Source organism: Bidens hawaiensis, unplaced genomic scaffold, assembly GCF_021521415.1.
Source record: "Bidens hawaiensis isolate Kalapana, Puna unplaced genomic scaffold, B.hawaiensis_p1.1 tig00002123_1, whole genome shotgun sequence".
In the NCBI taxonomy this organism is placed as follows: domain Eukaryota; kingdom Viridiplantae; phylum Streptophyta; class Magnoliopsida; order Asterales; family Asteraceae; genus Bidens; species Bidens hawaiensis.
The window spans coordinates 3,174,192-3,180,191 of record NW_027491112.1 but is presented as its reverse complement, the minus strand read 5'-3'; positions in this window follow the sequence as shown (position 1 = coordinate 3,180,191).

Sequence of the window (6,000 nt, the reverse complement as noted above, 5' to 3'; positions counted from 1 at the left end):
CTTCCACGATCGGAGACTGCGCTCGGTCACGCAGATCTTCAAACCCTTAATACGGGTTGTCAGGGTGTACCACCCCTGGACGCACCTCCAATTATAAAAGGTCATCAGGCGGTCCACGTAGGGCTCAATACCCAGAATCCGACACACCCACTCGAAGTGCCGGACCTTGGCAATCGCCATCGGATGCACCTCGGTCAGGTGCACCCCGTGCCTCTCCAGGACACGGTACACAAACTTTGTCAATGGGAACCTAAGGTTCCCATAAACAAAGAATGCAGCATATACCCCGATCTTGCCACTGGGGGCATCGTACACAGTCTGGTGGGATTCAGGAAACTCAGGCTCGAGAGACTCGAGCATGAACTTCCTGACGATGTACTGGTACTGATCGACAGGTAGAGCACACTGGCACTCGCCAGCAGTACTCCTATCGTCGGCTACAGCTTCAGCATCATGAGAAGACATTTTTGCAGAAAGAAGAGTGATTTCAGGAAAATGCTTGCCTGAAAAAGGGGAGTATTTGCCGGAAATCACTAAGAAGAAGAAGAAGAGAGGTGAAAGTGTGGATTACAAAGAGGCCTCTCCCCCTTTATATACTAATCGCAATTAATGCGGTGAATTTAATGCGGAGGAGAGAGAAATCGAAGGTGCAATGAAACTATGACACGTGGCAAAAAGCAGGCTGGCAACAGCTGTTGACAGGACGTGTGCCAGTAATTTCGCGGCCACGCGCCCGAAAAATCGTGCCCACGCGCCAGGAAAAGCGTCTGGAATGACCATGTTCTGTCACGTCACCATAACTTCCTGCACGTCCTGACACAGTCAGAAGAAACCGTCGCACGACGTTTCAGAGGTTTGGACTGTTCTTATCTTTTCACCAACTCTTCGAATTTCAAAATTCAAAAATTTTGAAAATATTAAAAAGTAAGCGGGAAAATACCCCTTACCCCTTGGCAAACAAGTAACCGTAAGACGGATGCGGGTACAGTGTAAAGGCAAAACCCTTCACATACCTAGCACCCGCAGGGAATTGAAGCCAAATAAACCTTGGCAAACAAGTAACCGTAAGACGGATGCGGGTACAGTGTAAAGGCTACCCTTCACATACATAGCACCCGCAGGGAATTGAAGCCAAATAAACCTTGGCAAACAAGTAACCGTAAGACGGATGCGGGTACAGTGTTAAGGCAAAACCCTTCACATACCTAGCACCCGCAGGGAATTGAAGCCAAGTATTCCTCGGCAACCAAGTAACTATAAGACGAGTGCGGGTACAGTGTAAAGGCAAAACCCTTCACATACCTAGCACCCGCAGGGAATTGACGCCAGGAATACCTTGGAAGTAAAGTAACCGTAAGACGAGCGCAGGTACAGTGTCAAGGCAAAACCCTTCACATACCTAGCGCTCCGCTGGGAATTGAAACCAAGAAGGATCTTCTGGGCAATGCTTGCGGAAACGGAAATAACATCCCCACATAGCGGGAACGTCGAGAACTACGTTGTTTGAAGCTCCAGGATGGAATTGGTGGTCTTAACATAATTGATCACTATGTTCAAAACTACCAAAACCTCATGGAAAATCCATACAACTGGGACTCAATGCTCCTGACTTGCGAGGAGGTTACAGACCTACCCGCATCATACCCAAAGACCAAGCAGGAAACTCGGGCATTTCTGCAAGTGACAAGGACTTCCGCGGAAAGAATCCCCATGGAAAACCTTACAAAACCCTTTTCAAAACCCTTTGCTCAAGTCCAAAAGTTTACCTCACTTTATTAAACACGCATGAGAAGAACATTGGACTGGGGGGACTTGAAGAGGTAGGTCCCAGCAGAGCCCAGTTGGTCCCGCAAGACTCACCTTAAACAGGGACGTCTGCGCAAAGACCAACTGGATCCGCAGGACCAACCATGCTCAGAGACGTGACGTCCTTACGCGCAGTACGCAAGCTGTTCCCGCAGGAAATGCCTCCCATGGTGAAGGACTCCGCCTGTTCCCGCAGCCTCGGATACAAGCAATGAGGGAAGGCCACCCGCGCAGCATGGCTACACGCACTAGGTACTTAGCTCTCGATCAGTGTCACCTGAAGGAATGAGCAAAGCCGGGAGCAATCCCGCACAGAGGCGGGAGGGGGAATACTCCCGCCCAAATAAGCCAGTCTGTATACTGAAGGACCTTTTACTGTACCTGACGAGGTATGGGCGAAAGATCTGATCAGAGATACGACAGCTCACTGATACAGTATGGCGAGCAGCATGCTCCTGTACTGTATCACTATTAGCCGCTGCCTACTCACCAACTACTGTCATACCACGTGCATAGCCGGCAGTTGGTGGAAAGGGAATAGTACGCAGCAGGCCTGGTCACTATTAGCCGCTGCCTACCCACCAACTACCAGCAGGGCACGTGCGTAGGCTACTGTTGATGAACAGGAACACTGTAGCAGCCGGCCATACCTCCTTGGAAACCTACCTTCGGCTATAAATACCCCAAATGGTATGATCATCTAAACACATTACATTATCACATTATCATCATAATATACCTGATATCTGCTCTAGCAATCTCTTAATATACTTTTATATTTAAAGAGCAATCTAGTCTGATTCTCACGCCGGAGGGTGGTCACAAGGAGGAACCCCCCCCCTTCTCAGTGACGAGCTCACGGTGTCTGTTTTGCAGGTTATCAGAAGAACCATCTTCTAAGGGTCTAACCCCTCGTGGGAAACAGCTATCCAACCCCCAGGTTACCAGTAATCTGCCCGGGGTCCGGTTAGTGTTTCTTCAATAATCTTTTGCAGGTATGAACATATGAAATAATGACATTGTCCTTTGAGTTTTAAACTAAATTTTTGTGCGCATTTATACAAACACTTGGTGGGCATGTGCATGGTTCTGGGTATACAACAACATCAAATTCAAATATTCAATATTTCAATCACAAAAACATATAATAATAATAATAATAGTAGTAGTAATAAATCCCAAACCCTAGGCGTTCACGAAGAATAATTCAAAACGAAAATTTAAGATTTAGCACACAGAAAAAACGAATAGCTTAAAAAATCATACCTGCATAAGTCACGGTTACTTTGAACGAACTACCAAGAGGAACACATGTGGCGAGTGTTTGTTAATCAAGTGGTGGTTGTTGGAAACTCACATGGCGGATTTAGGATTTAAAAGGATGAGAAGATTGGGGAAAACCTTTGCTTTAACATTGAGATGAGTCTGATATAATCTTCTTTGTGAGGACTGAGGCTTCCAATGGGGAATATAAAAACAATTATATAGATAGTTAGATATTATATTATATAGAAAAGGGTTCAAATAAAAACAAGTAGTTTTCTAGGAATGGTAAGAACCAATAGATTTTTGACATGTGACATTACAACCTATGGTGAAAGAATAATACTAGAAAACTATGTCGGTTATAATGGTAAAAGAGTAATTCTAGGAAACTATGTCGGTTTTTAGTAATTTTAAATCTCAACCATTGATTAACATCATCCAATGGCTATGATTTATTGCTAGTCTTCCTAGGAAATACTTCTTTTTATTATAAACCTCCCATATATATATATATATATTTACATATATAGGGTAGGGTTATTGTAAAAAACAATAGTTTTGTAAGAAGTGTGAGAATAAATATAAACCATTAGATTTAAAAATAAATGGTTGAGATTTAGTGTTTCTTAAAAAGTAAATAGTGTTTTATTTTGGTTAGTAAAATTAATTCTTTTAGGGGTAAAACCGTCCAAATAGTGTTTGGAACACATTCAACTGCCCCTAAATTATAGGTTTTTTTTTTCGATCATATGGTATGTGCCAATATCAAGTACGTAATTTAAGAGTGTTTAAAATGACGGTTGATTGATGGTTAAGTTTAATAATTCAGTGGGTTAATATCCTATTAGGGGTATGATCAATGTCTTTGGTTATGTAACTGGTAAAAGTTTTAAGTATGCTAGGCCATATGTAGTGGGGTGCGAGTTTGGGCGCAAAGGGGCGTGAACACTGCCCCTCCAGCGATTTTTGGGCGAAAAGGGGCTGGGGCGGGTTCTTCTCGTCGCCTGGAAGAAGGGGCGAGTTCTTCGTGGTGGGTCAGCATGTATGGGTATGTGAGTGTTATATATATACAGATATATATATATATATTATATACATATATATTATTATTATATTACTATTTGTAGCCCCTACACCATTACACCCGAAAAACAAATTCTCACCCCTTGCTGACTGGGCGTCATACGGCGCAAAACGCCCTAATTTATAGCCCCTTCACTACGCATAGCCGACATAATTTGGTTTTTAGTTTTGTGTTGTGCAAATAACTTGTATGTAGGGTGGTTATGATCACAGTATTTTAAATATAAAAAAAGAAAAAAATTACGTTACTACCATTGCATATAAATTTATTGAATACCACATGTTAATTATGTATTGGTTCTCATTCTTCTCACAAAATTATTATTTCTTATTTGAACTCTTTATCTATATATATATATATATATATATATATATATATATATATATATATATATAGTTAGTATCATTTAAAAACTCTAAAAAAGTTAAGAACTCTTAGGATCTACACAACCAAATATTTTTTTAATTTTTTTATATATTAACATTATTTAAGAGTAGTTTTATCATATTTTACATAAAAATTTTTGATTACATATATAAATAACAAGTTTACATATATATAAATAACAAGTTTACATATGTGTAAAATTTATGTACTAACAAATTTACATAGGTGTAAAACAAAACATAGATATGTATAAAAACTAGTTTTCAAAATTGTAATCGTAAATATAGATATACAAAATGATAAAACTACACTCAACTAACATTAACATACAAATTTTTTTATAAAAAACATTAGTTTTCAAGGGTTCTTTCAAGTTCTTAAATAATTTAACAGTTCTGTAATGATACTTATCATATATATATATATATATATATATATATATATATATATATATATAGAAAAAGAGTTCAAATAAAAAACAAGTGTTTTGTGAGAAGTGTGAGAAGAACTTTAAAATAAAACAAACCACCTAAATATGACACTATACAATGTAAATATGAAACAATACAATTATTTAGAAACTACCAATCTCAACCACTAGATCTAAGCCCTTGGATCTATGATCTAGTGGTTGAGATTGATAGTTTTTAAAAGTTGTATAGTTTCCTATTTACATGGTATAGTGTCATATTTAGGTGGTATACTTTATTTTAAATCATTCTCACACTTCTCACAAAACAATTGTTTTTTATTTGAACCCTATATATTTATATATATATATATAGGGGAGGGATATTTTGAGAACCATGTTGAGTTTTAAGAACTCGATTCTAGGCCACACATTTAATTAAATGGATTATAATATGTGGTTGAGATTAAATCTGGCAAAAAAGTCAAAGTAGGATAGAGAATAAATATGTAAGTGGTTACACTAACTTTTACGTCCGTTACACATATGTAAAAAGTCGACTCGGTGCGTAAAAAATTATGTAATTTTTTTACGTATATGTATTATATATATTACGCATGTGTAAAAAAAATTCGAAAAAAAATCGTTACACTGAATTCTTTCGAGTTCTTAAAACTCAAAGGGGTTGTTAATTGAAATCTCCCATATATATATATATATATATATATATATATATATATATATATATATATATATATATATATATATGGTTAGTATCAATTAAGAACCCTTAATTTTTGTAAGAACTTTAAGAACCCGTAATAACCTATAGATCATTTGATCAATGGTTCAATGGTTTAAAACAATAATGACATGAGTGTAATTATAATAATCTTTAAAGAAATTAATAAAGAAAAAAGGGTAGTTTAGGGATTTTAGAGAAAATAAGAGAGAAACCGTGGAATTCTTTTCCTAAATATACTCCTCATTTAAAGGAGTATAATAATTCCCTTATTATCTTATTTTGTTTCATCACCCGTTGACACTT